Source organism: Cupressus sempervirens, chromosome 1 (genome assembly GCF_028749045.1).
Source record: "Cupressus sempervirens isolate cs-2001-9-10 chromosome 1, ASM2874904v1, whole genome shotgun sequence".
Classification (NCBI taxonomy): Eukaryota; Viridiplantae; Streptophyta; class Pinopsida; order Cupressales; family Cupressaceae; genus Cupressus; species Cupressus sempervirens.
In genome coordinates this window covers 39,159,134-39,177,238 of record NC_143118.1, presented here as the reverse complement: position 1 = coordinate 39,177,238, position 18,105 = coordinate 39,159,134, and the positions used below count along the sequence as shown (strand labels likewise).

At 33.0% G+C, this 18,105-nt stretch overlaps 1 pseudogene; it reads left to right on the top strand.

Annotated features, from left to right (window-relative positions):
* Nucleotides 1-1,727: 1,727 nt before the first annotated feature.
* Nucleotides 1,728-16,571, top strand: LOC149576068 (putative prolyl 4-hydroxylase 6; annotated as a pseudogene).
* The last annotated feature ends 1,534 nt before the right edge of the window (nt 16,572-18,105 follow it).

The following is an 18,105-nucleotide window of genomic DNA, read 5'->3' as shown; positions in this document are numbered from 1 at the left end:
ACAAATCATATGCCACATCATGAAGCCCTTGGTGTGCATCATACTATCCATGGAGGTGCTCATTTTCTATTTAAAAATAATTATGTAATTATTAATTCAATTTAACATCTTTAATTGAACTTGGTGTAACCTTTTTGTGTATATTTTAGAGGATATAGAATCATGTCATGCTGAACGAGTGCTAGAGGATGTTTAGACTAATCAACAAGTAGCTCATGTTGCACATTCAAGTAAAGAAAATCTATGTTTTGTTATTTTAAATTAATTTTTTGATTTATAGTTCTTTTACTTAAATAAAAACTTGTAATTCACTAATATAAAATGGTGTGAATTTAACTCATGAAGTATTTGTTATTACAATGGACCCCCTTTTGGTGCAGCGGCCTCATAATGTTCTTGAATGGATGAGGAGGAGACATGCGTTAGAACTTATAGAGGAGGGAGATGAAAAGGACATTGATATTCCTCTTTAAAATTTCATGAAAAAAGAAGAAGCAAGAAAGCCAAAAAGAAATGATTGTTTTGTGTTAATGAATTTTATGTGTTAATGACTTATTCATGAATGTTGGGTGTTAATGAATTATTCATGAATGAATTACTCTTGAATGTTGCATGTTAATGCATTTTGTGTTAATGAATTATTCATGAATGTTGTGTTTTAATGAATGTTATTAAATGTTAATGGGGAATTTAGAGTGATGTTGGGTGGGGGGGGGGGGGGGGGGCAAATGAGCTTCCACGTTCACATGGTTGGCCTTGTTTAGTAGAGAATATTAAACTATTCTTGAAACCAAATGAAGCTCAATCTTTAAAGATAAGCTTATAGTTAACAATGACAACCAATTAGCAAGTCCAAATGAAGTTCTTCGTTACAGGTACCTTTTAGTTTTTAAAGCACAATGTCATGTTTTAATATTGTGTAGTTTTTTTCTTAAGTCAATGTATTCTTTTATTATAAGAACATAATTTATGACTTTTTTTCTAAACTAAAAGTATTAAATAGTCAAAATTGTCTTATTTTCCACGCTCAATTTTCATATCAATGTGAGATGTTTGAAAATGACCATCTAAGAACTGTACAATATCTGATTTAAAAAACCCTACATGTTTGAAATGTGGTGCTCTTTATAATAAATTTATTGTCAATGTATTCCAAGCAAAGGGTGGTCATGATAAAGATTTTAAAGAAGCATTACAAGCTCTTAGGGGAAGCCAATGTGATGTGTCAGATGAAGCAATTGAAATCCTGGTGCGTATCTTTGTCTGTTCTAGAAATATATATATATTTTTCATTCATCAGTATCAACTAGGTTAGCTTTCAATTTCAATTTAAGCTAAAATTTGAGTAAAAATTTGGAGCTAATCAGTTCTAATGAAGACGTTAAAAAAAAATAGTTGATTGCTACTGATATTAGGTTATCAATCTATTGAATATATTATACAGGAATATATAGAGGAGTTGGAAAATCTGCCCAAGACCAAAATACTTGATTTGTTTCATAGAAACTATGCTCCTTCTATCATTGTAAGAAATATACTCAACAATTTATATTAGTTTTTAAATTTGTTAGAGTTTAGATCGGCATCTACTTTTTAGGCTTTTCTTGAATTCTATTCTTTGTTTGACAACTAGATTTATGATGTATCTACTACATGAGCAATTTAGCTTCAAATGTATACAAACTTATTTATAATTTCCCGAGTTTGATATTCTTTGTTAGGAATAAATGTCAGTAAGAGCTCAAAGTGATGCATTCAAATATCCCATTGATGAATCTAATACCTTCAATCCAACTCATGTAACTCACCTGTCTTCGAGACCCAGGTTTGAGATTGAATTGAATACATAAAATGGTTCTAAATGTGCATCATATTTTTTAGAAAATGTATCTTTTAATTAATTTAAATATTAATTCGTTGTGTGCATGATATTTGGGTGTTATAATTTCTTTTTGTTTGAGACAGGACTTTTCTGTACATGAATTTCCTCGGGGATGAAGAATGTGCCCATCTAATTGAATTGGCAAGTAAATTATACTAAGTTCTACTGTAAGAAACCTTTGTAAATATAGTATTGTCTGTGTATTAAATATCTCCTTACAGTCAGGAATGTTAACTTTGAGCAAGAGACAAGTTAGAGAAATCAATGGTGGTAGATAATGAATTAGGGAAGAGTATTATGAGTGAGATTCAAACAAGCTCAGGAATATTCTTAAATAAATCTTATGTATGTTGGGCTCATCCATCAATCAAAGCCTGATTTTAAAATGTAGAAAAATATGAGACTATTCATTATTAATTAGTTGGATGAAATTTTAAGCAAGCACTTGGGCTTTACCAAACATCCATATTATAGATTATATTGATTAAGATCATGTAATAAGTAGATCTTTCTTGGCTTACATTTACTCCTCTACAAAGGCTGTTTATTGGCATTTCTTGTACATTTTTATTAGGATGACATTGTTGCAAGTATTGAAGATAGAATAGCAGCCTAGACCTTTCTTCCAAAAGGTAATAACATGTTGAAAAATGGTAGTAACCTAAGTCTAATTCATGATGTATTGGTAAAGATTTTTTTAAAGAACTTTTATCATTCTGATGATGATTACAAAATGTTGTTCCATTTTTATAACATTGTAAATTCTTGTACAACTTCTTATGTAAAAAGAAATTCATTAACTAGTTTCATTGAATGTAATTTTACTAGTTCAGGCCAGTCCCTTCCCACTTTATTCAACCAAGATTTCAATCATGAAATGACCTCATTAAAATGTAAGCCCTAATTTTTCCAATACTATAAAAGATTTTGTTTGTAAGTTTCTTTCATTAATATTTCTTTTATGGGTGTTTTTAGAGAATGGCAAGGCAATATAGATTTTACATTATGAAAATGGCTAGAAATATGAACCTCATGTTGATTTTTTCCATGATAAGTTTAACAAAGAGGTGGGTGGTCATAGAGCTACCATAGTGCTCATGTATTTATCAAATGTGATCAAGGGGGGTGAGACTATTTTTCCCTATTCAGAGGTTAGTTTCTTTGCATCAAACACCCACTTTATGTGGTTAATCCATATAATAAAATGTAAGTGAGCTCTTACAAATATTATTCAATTATCTTTGTTGGGTAGTCAGGAAAGTGATGGCTAATTAAAAGATAGTTCTTGGTCAGAATGTGCCAAAGGTGGATATTCAGGTATGAATACTTTGGAATTTTTTTTGTTCTCCAAATTAACACAGACTAAGCATTCGTGTTTACATTTAATAATCTTAAGGGTGAAAGATGAAGTGAAGCTTATATTCTTTATTTTTATCAATATAATTTATTTTATAATTCATAGTCAAAACTAAAATGATCTGTGGGATGATTGTAGTACAAGTGAAAAATAAAATTCATGTTGTTTTTTTAATATAGTGAAGCCAAGAAAAGGTGATGCTATTTTGTTCTTCAATCTTCTGCCAAATGGGACAACTGATTAAAACAGTCTGCATGGAAGCTATACTATTATAGAAGGAGAGAAGTGGTCTACTACAAAATGAATACATGTGAAGGCATATGACTTCATTAAAATGGGCACTTCTGATGAATGCATTGATGAAAATGATGATTGTGCTAAGTGGGTTGTTGTTGGGGAATGCATTAACAACCCCACCTATATGATTGACTCTCTACATTTTGATTGGATAGAAATTTACCCCCTGCCTCAACATATTTCATTTCCTAAATATTCCAACATGTACAACAAATTCAAGAAATATCATTAGAAGCAAACTAGTACACAATTTCTAGTCCACATCAATAATAGGTAGACAACTCACCCACCATTTGGGGAGGTGAGTGAGAGTCTACATACTGATTTTTTCCACCTTTGGACAATTTCAAGCCTTAAGTTTAGTAGGGTCCTAACTACAAGAGGAATTTGGAAGAGCCTATTTTGAGAGAGAATCAACAACAATAATTTCTAGATATTGACAATGTTTTATCTCAATAGTCAAGCCTTGATGTGAATCAGGAGCAACAACATTCAGAGAAGGTTGCACATGGCCAGAGTGGACCATATCAACAATAAGAGGTGGGGTCAAATCCATTAGGCCACAAAAGGCTAGTTCAATAGAACCATAACATTGGGAGGAGTCATCATTACCCTATGGAGAGTCATTAGAGGAAGAGTTAGATGCACAAATAGTCAAATAATTATCATTTATGTCCCTCCAAAAAGTGACAACACCTCTTTGACATGCAAAAAGATAATCTATAACCAAATATCCTATGGAGAAGCATTGATGACTCCAAAAGGGGAGGTCCTCATAATCTAGCAGTTGAGCCCATGACCTATCCCCTACCATGATAACTTGCTCCCAAAGGAGAGGATTGGAGATGCCAATGTCAACTAGAATGTGTGGAAAGGTAGAATGACCTTTAATATCCCTCTATTAGTATAGGTGATTTGGGACATTTTGGAATATAAGATTTATCTTAACAAATAACACATGAGACTAAATTAATGAAGGAATTGTAAGGGTTTATTTAATTATATGTTTAGTTTTAAGAATTTTAATCTATATGACATCTATCTACTTTAAAAATTCCTAAAAGGTTCTATAGGGTCTTGATTTAATTAATGCATCAACTGAATTATTAATAGTTAGAAGTATCTCTATCCTTAATGTACTAGTTGGGATTTCTTATGATGCTTAGAACTTATTTTGCATCATACATTGATCATAATATGTTGTTTAAATGCATCGTTAAAAGTATACCTTGATTCATATTTATTCAATATCATGTTTTCAATACCTTGGATCATGCTTTATATGTTTCTTAGAGTTCTAATTCAATATCACACTTGAACACATTGCTTATGAATAAGTATGATTTGGTGTTAAGCCAACCCAACTAAAAGATTATGCTTATGTACATATATGTATGCTTATTTTATTTGGTGTGACTTTTGGATGAGGGGTGACAGTCATAGTCACTTCTTCAGGAGATATACATGATATCACACTCCTCCTTCCTTGCATGTCTATATATATATATATATATATATATATATATATATATATATATTGTGTGTGTGTGTGTGTGTTGCATTTTGTTGTCTAGTGATGTAGGTGTGTGTAGGTACTAGGCATCAACTCCACTTGGATACACATGTCTGAGCATGCCTTAAAATCCTTGAACCAATTGTTGTTAAAAGGGAGATAGAACCATGATCCATATAGGTTCCCTAACCCTAGTATTCTTGACTAGGGAGTTATCTAGCTTTTGGTGAACTTTTGAGATTTTTCCTCTAATCTGATATTGCGATACTTGATTTTGCAATGGTGGTTTTATGTATGGATGCAATCTTAAGTTGATACTTGGATGCATTAATGAAACTATTGTTGACAAGCATATATTTTCTATTTGATAATTTAATTCTAATGTTACTTTAGTCCACAAGTTGGCAGTTGATTTTTCAACATAATTACCAAGTACATAAATTACAGAAAATGACAATTAGATAGAACATCAAAATTATGATGTTTATTTCGAATTATTTTCTTCTACCTTGTTCTACAGTAACACTCTACACTATCTATTTTATTGTTGATTGGGAGTAGGCTAGCTCTGTTTGGTCTATTGGTGAGTATTACATCATTACCTAGGCAATATTTTATTTAGATCTCAATAATTCAGTATCCATTTTTGATAAAAAAAAATTGTTTATAACGTCTTCTTGTATTTATGTTGTACATGCCTATATTGCAACATTTTCATTAGGGGTTGGTAGAATTCCATGGGTTATAATGTCTGAGGTTAGTTCTCATTAGAAAAGTTAATCTAGATGAATTCAATCTATCAATAAACACTAATGAATCCAAACTTCCTACCTTATCATTTCTTCTGATTTTAGTACCCAACTCTTTTGATTACTAGAGGCTAGAAATTATTCTTGAGAAGAATGGACCTCATGATCAATATAAAGAGACTTTTCTTTAATGAGAAGACCCCATGTCTTATGGATTAGTTCCTCTATACACCCTCATCCTCACCCACCTTGAAAATATCTAGAGAGCTTTTCTTCTAAATCATTCTTTCATTTAGACTCTTCATTCTCTAAGGCATTTAATGTTTATATCCCACTTCAATCATTCTAAACACCCTGGTGTAATCCTTGGATCATTAGGAATGCATGCCCCTCGCTATAGATGCATGTACCCTGCCACTATAGAATATCTCTATCAATAGCTGAGCTTTGAAACATGGGTTATAACTTAATCCCTAGGCCACATTAATTTAAAACAAATCCTTAACTACTAAATAGATAAAGAAATTCCATAAACCAATTAGCTTTGGAGCTTGCAAGTGTTCTCCAAAATTTTTACACCACTACTATAGACTAAAAAGACAATTCAGGAATGAAATTCTTGTAATTGAACTTTAGTCTTTAGGTGACATTAGTCAAAACTGAACCCAACCTTCCAAGCATTAAAAGAAATTATATCAATAATAAATGGTTTATTTATATTGATTATTAATTTATATGAATTTCATAATATGTAGATTTATCTATGTTTGGTTTGATATAGATATTTCCTATAAATATGAAGGGCAACACTAGCAGCTTGGTGTCTTTTGGTACTTGGTTTGGTGGTTGGCTTGTTATAGTTACTTTTAATTCTCTCTTGTCTTGGAATCCAACAGGTTAGATCAATGAAATAATTCACTCAACTTTTCCTATTTTGATATAGTCTCTCATTAGTTGTAAGAGTCCTTGAATGGAGAAATTTTAGATGTGTTTTCAACACCATATGCTTCTTGTACTCCATGTAATTCCCACTATGAAGATGGATTGCTTATTCCAGACATGGATCTTAACCTTTGCAAACAAGTGAAGGATAAATGGGGATTTTGAATGATAGCCCATTATGAAATGTATGCAGAGCTACTCAAAAATTACCTTAAGCCAAAATTTAGAGCACAAGTTGTTACAAACCCCTCACTGCAGAAGGGGAGATCTCAATAGTGCCTTGGAATAAAATTTTTCTTTTGTCAGGTAAAAATGTACTTTTTCAAAATTATATTGAAGATAGTCCATAGATGTTGTTACTAGCTTTAACCTAGGATTTTGTGCAATAAATCACCATTTTTTTATAGTTCTTCAAAGAGCTGCCCTTAAATCTCAATTAGTGACCAATATGTAATGATACATTATTAGAATTATCTAGAAAAGTTGCAAGGTTAAGACACATTTTTCTCAATAAACCTTAGGTCACTTTGATTAAAGAAATGATTATGTTTTCTATTATGTTTGCTTTTTATGTAAATTGCATTGAGTTGGTGAAATATTGATTGAAGTGAAAGATGCTCTATGACTTTGTGTTGATATCTTGGATTAATTTTCAACCTAACTTTAGTTTTGGGTTGAATGTTTCAATAAAGGACCACTTCTATTGGTAGATGAAGTGCAGTGAATTCTATGATAAATTCTAGGAGTAGTAGTTGGAAGGCAATGTAAATGATTAGAATAAGGTGGTGTAACGCTAGAGAATAAAAATTCAGCCAAATTATTTGTAACCTAAATTTGCAAAGATGCATATGAAGTAAACTATTGTCATTTCAAATAGAGCACTTCCAAGAATCACTTATAATTTCATAATGTATGTACCTAGAATGGAAATGATTGTGTCCTTTGCGAATGATCATTGAGCAGCTTAATTGGCCATAAAAATTATTCATGTGATGCAGATTAGTGATAGCATTGTTGGAATGACACACAAAATGTTGCAAGGGTGTTGTATATAGCACAACAAATTTCTAATTGGTTTTAGAGGCGTTACCTTAATCAATTGGAACATGTATCTTTTCCAACTATTCAAATTGTTGTTTCTTATAAGTTGCAAATGAATGGTAGTCTACAAGTTGTATTATGAAATTTCTTCCAACAAGGCTTTGAATAAATTGGTTTGAAGTCATCACAAGATTGTTCTAGATAGGAGATTCAAGTAATTGCCTTGTTACAGTAGATGGTGATCTCAACTCCCATCACTCTTGTTATTTAACAAGAATGTTTGAGCAACATTTTAGAGTTGGGCCTTAGAGACTCAGATTAGTGTATATTACAAATTGAAGTGGTTTTTTTATGTGAAACCATAACTAGTAGAAGGAAATAGGTGTTGAAAACATTCTACCAAGAAAGAGAATAGAAGACCTAGTAACATGGTTGAAAGGGAGAGAATCTAAAGACACTCGGGCAATAAAGAGGTGCTATGAGTTGAATGATTGAAAGTAGGTGTTAACGAATTAGTTATAAGAGACAATGACCCCTTTCATAACTGAGCATTTAGATTTTAAATTATGGAGAAATATTAGAGTAACATCCTCTAATCTACCCATTTAAGTTACAGATAGGACATCAAATCTAAAATTGAGCATGGTGAACCATCATGTCCATGTGGAATGTATAGTGTTTAATATATATTGAATGGATGAGTGAATTAAACATATGCATATATGATTGGGATTTACAAACACTGAGGTAGCCAACCACCTTTTAGAACTTTGTGGTCATCGCTAGTACTATTATGAATATATTTTCCCTTGAAATCTTCAAGAAAGGTAAATGGAATGTGTGAGCAACTATTGGATTGGTCAAGTTGTCCACACAAAGGTATTGTTTTATGATAGATTTTTTTTATGTTAAGGACATGGTGAGGGGTCCTTTAGGTGGGTTTGAATGTAAGTGGAGGCTTAGTTTGATGATGCCCTAGTTTGAGGCTTAATAGTGAGGGTTTGGGAGTTAATGCATAAAATGAGTATGGCTAAGTAAACCAGTGCAAGAATATGTGGTTTGGAAATAAATTGAGACATTGTGCAAAATTTAAGAACTTGGTTGCAAGATGAAAGGGCACTTTCTCTGTAAAAGTAGCCTAATTGGAACTCTTGAAAGGGGTAGCAGGGTTTGGTCTGAGGTATTGGTTCAAAATAAATGTTGTCAAATTTGATATATGTTGTATAAATTTTTAAAGGGTATCTAAAACCATAATATTTTTGGAGAGTTGTTTGGAAGAACTTGAAAATAAGTTGAAAAAACTAGTTTGGCAAAGCTAGTAGAATAGTTTCTCTATTTCACAACTAGCCATTTTGCACCTTTGCAGAATAGTGATTTGATTCAAATTTTGGATGAATGAAGTTGTACATTATTGATTTATTTTTGGGAGGTTTCTAGATTTCATTCTTGCAATCTATCAGTACAACTTTCTTCCTTTGTGATTTATTATTTTGATGCATCACATAGTATGCTATCAAAATTTTGTGATCTATGTATCAAACTTTTCTTATCTAGCTTAGTATCTTCAATATAGATAATAATTCAAATATTTAAGGTCTTTAATGTAGATCTATAGAGTATGACTACCAAATTTATTTCAAATTTGAATGCTCTTGAAATTGTTTGCATATATTTTATCTGCGTTGACGTTTTCTATGATTCATTATCACCTTGTCTTTTCTAGATCATTGTTTCAATAATGCATTATAGAGTATGATCCATGTTCTTGCAATCCACCATTAGGATTATTATTATTATTTTAATTCATTATATTGATGGGTGTTTGAACTCCTTGAAAATCTTTATTATAGACCAAGATAGTAAGACTACCTAATTTGTTTTCAGATTCAATTATTTTTATCATTTTTTCTTATCAATATTTTAGATCATGTTCTATGATCTACCATCACAACTTTCATGTTCTCTAACTTCCTATCTTGATCATGATAGATAATGGAGTATGCACTATTGCCATAATGTCTTGTTAATAACTCATAAATATTGATGCAAAAGAGATTTATGAAGTCATATCAAAATCTTTGAAATTCATTAAATTCTGAGAAAAATAGTGTACAGTAAGTAAACTACTTATAAAAAAAAAATTATTCACTCTAAATTTTCATTTTTTGAGTTGATTGTGTATTTTTGTAAACTCAAAATTAGAAATCATAGCTTTATCTATCATTATAACTTTTCTCTTTTCTAGTTCATTATCTTGTCGAATCCATTATAACCTAACCACACTCATATGAAAAAGTCTTAATTTGTATCTTAAATTGGAAAGCCTGTAGACTTGATTGTAGGTATCTCTGAAATTATATTTATGATCTAGCATGACTTTTTGTTTCTTTTCAAGCTCACTATACTAAATGATACATCATGACAGTTCTCTTTTTCACTAATTCACTGTCTAGGTTATAGATTCTAAAATATGAATTTCAAAGTCGATGCAAAAATGTTATACATGATCAAAGTGAATTGTCCTCATTCTATTCATTTTGTTTTGGTGTTTATTTAATAGGAAGAGTATTTGGGGTCGTTCAATATGATGACATTCTAACTTGTGTCTTTTCAAAACTTGTTTAAACTAACTAGGTAAAAATGAAGCTTAAAGGCCACCAAAAGAAAATTACAGGCTTGGAATTTTTAGACACTTTGAATGTATTGGTATCTTCTGGGGCCAATGCCCAGGTTTGTCTTCATTTTTTATATCCGTTGCCATCTCATTTTGTACATTCACATGTTTATAGATTCAAATTACTAAATGTTTGGCCAATGTTTTGGCACCTCTGTTTCTAGAGCATTGATAGATGGGAGAAGTGAAAGCCAAAAATTTTAAAAGTTTTAAAAAGAAGATCATCACCACCGGTTGGGGATACAAGAGTACAGTTCCATAATGATCAAGTTCACTTGTTAGTTGTTCACAAGAGCCAACCTGCTATTTATGATGCTTCTAAGTTTGAATGTTTGCATTATGTAAGTCATTGTTAGCAATTTAGAATTCAAATTTAGTAAGTGATAATGATATAAGCTACCTTCTCTATATGAATATAAACTGATATCACATTTTCTTGTACTGCAGTGGACATCTCATGATTCTCTATCTACTCCCATTTCAAGTGTGGTAGATTCATGCAACAACCTTCTCATATTTTATGATTTAACTCAAAATGTATCCCTTGATTATTCATGTAGTGTCTATCCTCTAGTAATTGCATCACATCCATCTGACTCAAATTAGTTCGCTCTTGGAATGATTAACGGAGGAGTTTATGTCATTGAGCCTTCAGAATCAGCAAGAAAGTGGGGTGTGGGACCTCCTCTAGATAATGGTACCATTGGATCAAATCCAACATTAAGCAATCAAGGTTTAGAACCAGCTCCAAGGTAGTTCATCATATTAGAACATGGAAAATGGTACCTTGTACTACCTTTTTACGTTTATCACTTACCTATCTGCAACTCCACAATCGATATTGATGATAGTCTCTTGCCCTCAGCATTCTCCTTTCGATATATTAGTCTTGTAACTTGTATATATATCTTCAAGAGCATGGTACTTCTTTGTGCATAAGTTTGAGCTTTTAGAGAAAATTATTCACTTATGAACATTTCATCAAAGATGATGTATACTAAGGAATTATGTCTTTTTTTAGCTATTAATTGAGAAGTTTCACATTTTTTGAACATTCAAATAACTTTACTTTTACTGATGCAGCTGAACTACAAGTGCCTTTTGTGTTCTTGACAAATGGTAAGCTTTCAACTTTTGTGAAGCCATTATGGATGCAAATGAACTACAACTAGTGAGGTGTCAATTTTAAGGCATAGTACAATTCAATTGCTAGAAATAGGCTTAGTGATATTGATTGCATTTTAATATTATGTCCTAGATGCTTTTGCCAAGGAATTGATCAACAAGCAGCCATATAAGGGGTTATAGTTATATATGCGCTCTTATGATGATGTGATTGGAACTGTAAGTTTTTTTGTCACGTTTATCTGTTTGAAAAATAGAGATTAGTTAGTGTTATTGGCTTTCATTCTTGATAAATAATTCTTTCCTAATTTTATTTTTCCCTACAGTCTTCACAAGCAATAGTGTCTCAAGAACAAAAATTTTGACAGGCTGTGTCAATTATTGCAAAGCCTTTTCTCTCATAGGAGCCTTTTAAACTACACAAAAATTGATTCTAAAGCACAATTGCTCGGTGGAAACACAGGATATCATGCACATTTCTTCCTCCTTCCCATTGTTTTGTATGAAATAAATCATGTGATATGAACGAAACAATGGTGTGGAGGTAGAAATGTGCACGATATCCTAAATCTCACACCAAGCAATTATGCTTTAGAATCCAATTTTGTGCAGTTTAGAAGGCTCCTATGAGAGCAAAACTTTTCCAATAATTGGCACAGCTCATCTAAATTTCTACCAAGCATTGGTCTCAATTTTGACCAAAATGTCTTCTCTTTGTCGTCGCCAGTATGGTACCACCGTAGAAAATTAAGGGGTCTTGGTTGCAATTTCAATGATAGTTGAAGGGATCTTGGTCGCAATTTCGATGACGACTGGTCATTTTTGCCATCAAAGATTTGGCTTTACTGTCAAAAAAGTCAAGGGTGTACATCAAAATTTTGACCAACAATGGATGCAAATGAGGAAATAAGAATTTAGGATGGACTAAGGCAATCGATGAAAGTCACATTGATAAGTCAACCTTTTTTTAGTCAAAATTTTGATGCATAATTACTATGATGAAAAATCAACTAAAATAGATCAATGACGGGTTTAGTCATCTATTCAACCAACTCTAGTTGCAATTTTGACCTTTTCTCGTCAAAATTTAGGTATAAATTTACTAGTGTTCCTATATTTTTCTTTTAATATCTTGATTTGATCATTTTTTTGCATAATATCTTTTTTTTCATCCCTCTTAACCTACCAAATATCTAACTGACCACTAACAGAAGCTACGTGGGTCATAATGGACTCGAGGGAGGATACCAATTGAGCTCTCATTGGATTGGTTTGTCCACAAGCTTTCAACCTACCAATGAGTGCTTCTAATTTATTTTTGCCTCTTTCTATTTCATCTATTATGTTTTCTTGTGTGCCAGGAGGAGGTCTTCCAATTGGTGTAGGTTGCAAAATTTCTTGTTCTTGTTGTGGAGGGTTTTGATTCTCATCTTGTTGAGGGTTTTGGTTTGGATCTTGTTGAGGGTTTTGGTTTTGATCTTGTTTGAGATTTTCTAGTTCATTATTCACATTTTTTGATAATAAATAAATTGCAATCTAAATAAATAAAGAAATTTAAAGAAAATTTTAAAAAACCTACAAAACAATAGAAAAAACATATAAAACAATGCAAAAAGAAGGTCAAACAACATACAAGGTGATCATGATCTCGAACTTCAATGATGAGGAGGCATATTGATGAGGTGGGTGGAAAAAATATTCAATTTGTTGAATTTATGTACACGTTATGAGGAGAGGAAGTTAGAAAATAAGAAAAAAAGTCATCTTTTTGGCACCATAACTTGGTGCACTTACCCTAATGGAAAAGAAAAATTCAATGGAAAGTGTTATGTACAATTGCAACAAGCATGGTCATAGAGAAAGTGAATGCATAGAGAAACCTACGTTTGAAGGAAAGTGTCATAATTGCAAGAAACAAAGACACAAATCTTTAGAATGCAAAACCAAGAAGTGGAACCTAATAGAAAAAATTGTAAAAGAAATATTTGGATGGGATTACAACACATGGTGTAGATGTCACTATTGTGGTGAATTTGGTCACATTGGAACAAACTATGTGAAACATCACATGAGGAAAAGAGATACTATAAAGAGATGTTTTATTTGTACAGAACTTGGACATCTTGCCAAGAACTATATGAACACAAGTAGAATTGAAGATGAAAAGAATTTCAAAGCTGACAATATCATAAAACAAATGAGGTAGCAATGGGTACCAAAATCTCTAGAGAATGCAAGATGAAATCATGAAGTAATTAACACCCAAGTCAATGAGCTGGGTGGCTCAATCCTTTCAATTTAGTTCCCTATGGAGAACACTGCAGCTGTGATTCAAAAGAAGTCATCTAATATTAGTTCCAACCAGCAAGTAGAAAGATCCATATCAACATTCAAGATGCATAGGGATCACTGACCATGATAAGAAGCAGAAGACCTTACTGAGTTAGGTTGGCTCACAAGACATTATCGAGCAAGGTTAGGTTGCATATTGTTTTTGGTTGTAGGAACTAAGTTGGTAGTTCCTACTGAGTGTTGGTGACTCTACCGAGTTATAGATGTCTCTCGAGCATTGAAGACTAAACCGAGTGGAGGGAAACCTATCGCCGAGTGAGTATGAAGTATGAAGCATTAATGGAAATTAAAAAGAGGAAATTCGTTAAATGGAAGAAATTGAATGCATTATTTTACCATGAATTTTTAGAGCTATTTGTGAAGAGTGAATTCAGAGTCCCTAAGTGATTTGAGTTTTTTTGTTGAAGAATTCTCAAGTTTTCATAAACCCTATTGAGCATGGCATCTTCAAGCAACAAAGAAAAGAAAGGTTCTAAAATGTTAGTCGGTGGAGTCAATTGCAAGGCACCTACATTCAAGTTGAGTCCAATAATTGTAAAGGCGCTTGACCTAACTGGTGCACAGTCTCAAATTTTTCCAAGGTATTACTTGTGCATGAAATCTGGTCATTTTACCACTATTCTATTTAGGAACTTGGAGCCCTAGAAATGAATGAGGCATTCAAATAATTGTATGTGGACGTTACATTGAAACCCGAGCATCAACATTTGGAAACCAAAGTTTTGACACATATTTCACATATGCCAAGGGATTTTCAAGTCAAATGGATTAGACTTATCCTAAGTTGTGTTCACAATGGGAAATTGTGGTTAGATCAGCCAATTCAGATTATGAAGAAAATGATTCACAAAATCACTAGATTGTCAATGCTAAACAAAGCTAAGATGACCAAAATCCTAGGTTGGGTTGAATTGGCTAAGAGAATTCTTGTCAAGTGGGACGAAAGAGGTATGAAGCTAAGTGGCATGACACAAATGGAGCTGAAGTTTAGCATACATGTAATTGCACACAAGATATACATATCTAGTGGGTTGAACAATGCATCATGTGAAGTTATTGATCTTGCATACAAGGTTGTGAAGAATAACCTGTCCTTCGACCTTGCCGAGTTGCTATTGAAACAATTCAATAAGAACATGGAGAGCATCAGAGTGTCAAAGAATAACCCATGTAAATTTGGTTCTCTTTTGACATGTTTATTCTTATTTCTTCAAAAAAAATTCCTTTCCAAAGGTTTAGTAGTATGGAGGAAGGATGTTCTAGTTCTATATCAGATCAATGAGTATATAGTAGAAATGGGTGAGAATTTTGATAGCATCATGGATAATTATTTTGAAACACTCAAAAAGAAGATGCAAAATAGGTTTAAGATACCCAAGATTCTTGTGGAAGACTGTGAGCAAGATATTTATTTCATGGTCGACTATGACAGAGTATACATTCAAACCTAGAGTGGCATGGGTTAAGCCTCTAGACTATGAGGTTAACATTGATGACACCAAGGATATTATAGAAGCTTTGCTAAATGAACCTGTGGATCCTAAAGCCACCTATTTTTAGAACTTATGATGAAGCAAAGGTAATCATTGAGGTTGAGATCAAGCTACCTCAAGCAGTAAACAAAGGAAGGAAGAGAATAGAAAAGTTAATGCAAAGCACAAAACAAGCAAGTTCTACTCTCATGCTAACAAAAGGCAAAGGAGATGATGTAGAAGATGATGATAAAGAGGATGAGGTAGAAGAATCTAAATTTGAGAAGGAAGCACCTTCCAAGAAGAGGGGGAAGGTCATCATAACCAAACCTTCCAAATCCTTCCCTGCTATATTTACAAGAAGGGCAACCAAATCTAAGAAGAAGTTAAAGAACTAGGTGAAGATGAAGCTGAACAAATTATATTCAAAAGATATGCACCTACACTTCAAGATAAATTGAAAATGATGGAAGAAGGATCTTACATGGAAAATTTAAAATATATTAAGTATGAGACCAGGAATGTAGAAGAGAAAAATAAGATTGAGGATATGCTTATGTCAAAATTGGGAAATGGAAGTACTCATTGGATGAGCTTGCACAAAAAATTCCTAATGAAATTTTGCAGGTGCTTAAAAATAGAAGGGAAAGTGCAACAAAGACTATCAAGGACATCTTTGAACAAAATTGGAGGCAACTCATGTCAAATCTTAGTGAGAAGGAAGTAAAGGAATCCTTGAAGAAGAATGAGAATAAGTTCACTCTCAAATTCAACATGTGTGTGATATTTCTTAAGGATATTGAATATGTGGTAAAGACAACTACTACCAAATGAAAAAACATCTATAAGCTGCACCAACCTAGTGACTTTGTGGTACATGTGGATGACAAGAATGATGAAGATGAGGAAGAAGAAGTAGAAATAAAGGATGATGTGTTAGATGATGTCAATTTGGATGATGAGGAGGAAGAAGAAGAAGCTACTGGAGGAAGCCTTCCAGAGATACAAAGCATTGAGGAAACTGATGTAGAGAAAATTGCAATAGCAGTCATGGCTTCATTTCCTCACTCTCTAAGCAATGCCTTAGTGCAATCAAGCTTAGAGAAAGCTTCTAATGAGTTGGTTGTGGATACCATTGCTACATGCAAGCACCCAACCAAGCTCTGAATTCTTTAAAGGCAAGTGTACACTAGCTGTCACTTGACCCAAGTCATAGCTCTACTAATGTAATGCCCCACACAGAGATCCTTGGAGCCAGATTTCAATAAAAGCCAAGATTTTTTTTAAAAAAAAATAGTATGGAAGCATGGAACAATCAACATACAAAGATCACAATGGAAGACTTAACCACAATCCTAGTAACCAAGGAATCTCTAAACACCACTACCAAACTAACATGCTTAAATAGAAAATGAAATCAAAAGATGAAAACATAACTTAAAATCTTAGATCTATTGAAGCATGGAAATACAAACAAACCCAAAGGGTACTCAAATCACCCAAATGTGTTCTTTGAAAAACAATGGAGATATTGCTTGTTTTCCATGTGAGAGAATCCCAACCGACAATTTGGCATGACGAAGTACCCTTACACGTGAGAAAGTGCAACAAGCCACTTGAGGATCTATCTTTCATGAGAAGAAATTCTTGGTCCAACCACCAAAATACACAACATTGGTGCCAAGGTTAATGTGAAGAAGTACCAAAGCCACATGAAGAAATGCAACATGCTATACAAGGAAATGCCAAGTCTCATGCCATAAAGTGTACAATCTCACCTAGGAGAGAGTACAATCTTGCATGAGGATTTGCAACAAAAAGCAAGGAAAACACAAGAGAGAAGATAGGGAAAAATAATTCCTCCACACTAGGGAGTACCAGATCTACAAATCAAGGCTTAGACACTCAAACACAATAACTGCAAGATAGAAACTACATCTAACCATCCAAAACATAGTAGTAAAGGAAATACACAGAAAGCAACAACAAAATGAATGAACATAACAAAACTCATGTGTGGTTCCTCCAAACCATAATAACATCATGAGACCTCGAAGGCCCTAGCCATCCCCTACATGTAACATTCCAAATTGGCAACTAGATAGTCAGAGTTGTCTTATGAGGACATTGCTACTAAAGCATAATAACATCATAAGAGCAAGGAAATCTAACATGCTAACAACTAAAGCAATAGATACTCCAACTAATTAAAAAAACCCATCTAAACATATGATAAATATGATAAACATCATAATATAGGAATGCATCAAATAAAATAACATCATCTAAACATGATATCCAAACATTCCAATGGAAGCATAAATCACAAGGAAACATACTCCGGATAAACCAAAATACTAAGTGAACATCAAGCACTGGTCACACTAGAATAATGAGCTCTCTTTACCCTGGTCCCTAGTAGTGGTATAGGTAGCTATACCTCCCAACCATGTGGAACTCATAGGCCCACTCTTGTTGTGCTGATGGGCATAGAGATCCAAACACAAATAGACACAAAGAAAACATCCATGACTAACACTCATGCCAGACAATAAAGATGTCTAAAACCAAGATCATGTGACAATGCAAGTACTATAGGTCTTGGTCAAACACTCAATGGATAACTATGTAGGGGCTCACAATATGAAGAGTCACTTAGCATCAGATAGATCAAGCTAGTATTGGCAGCTCACACTTCCCA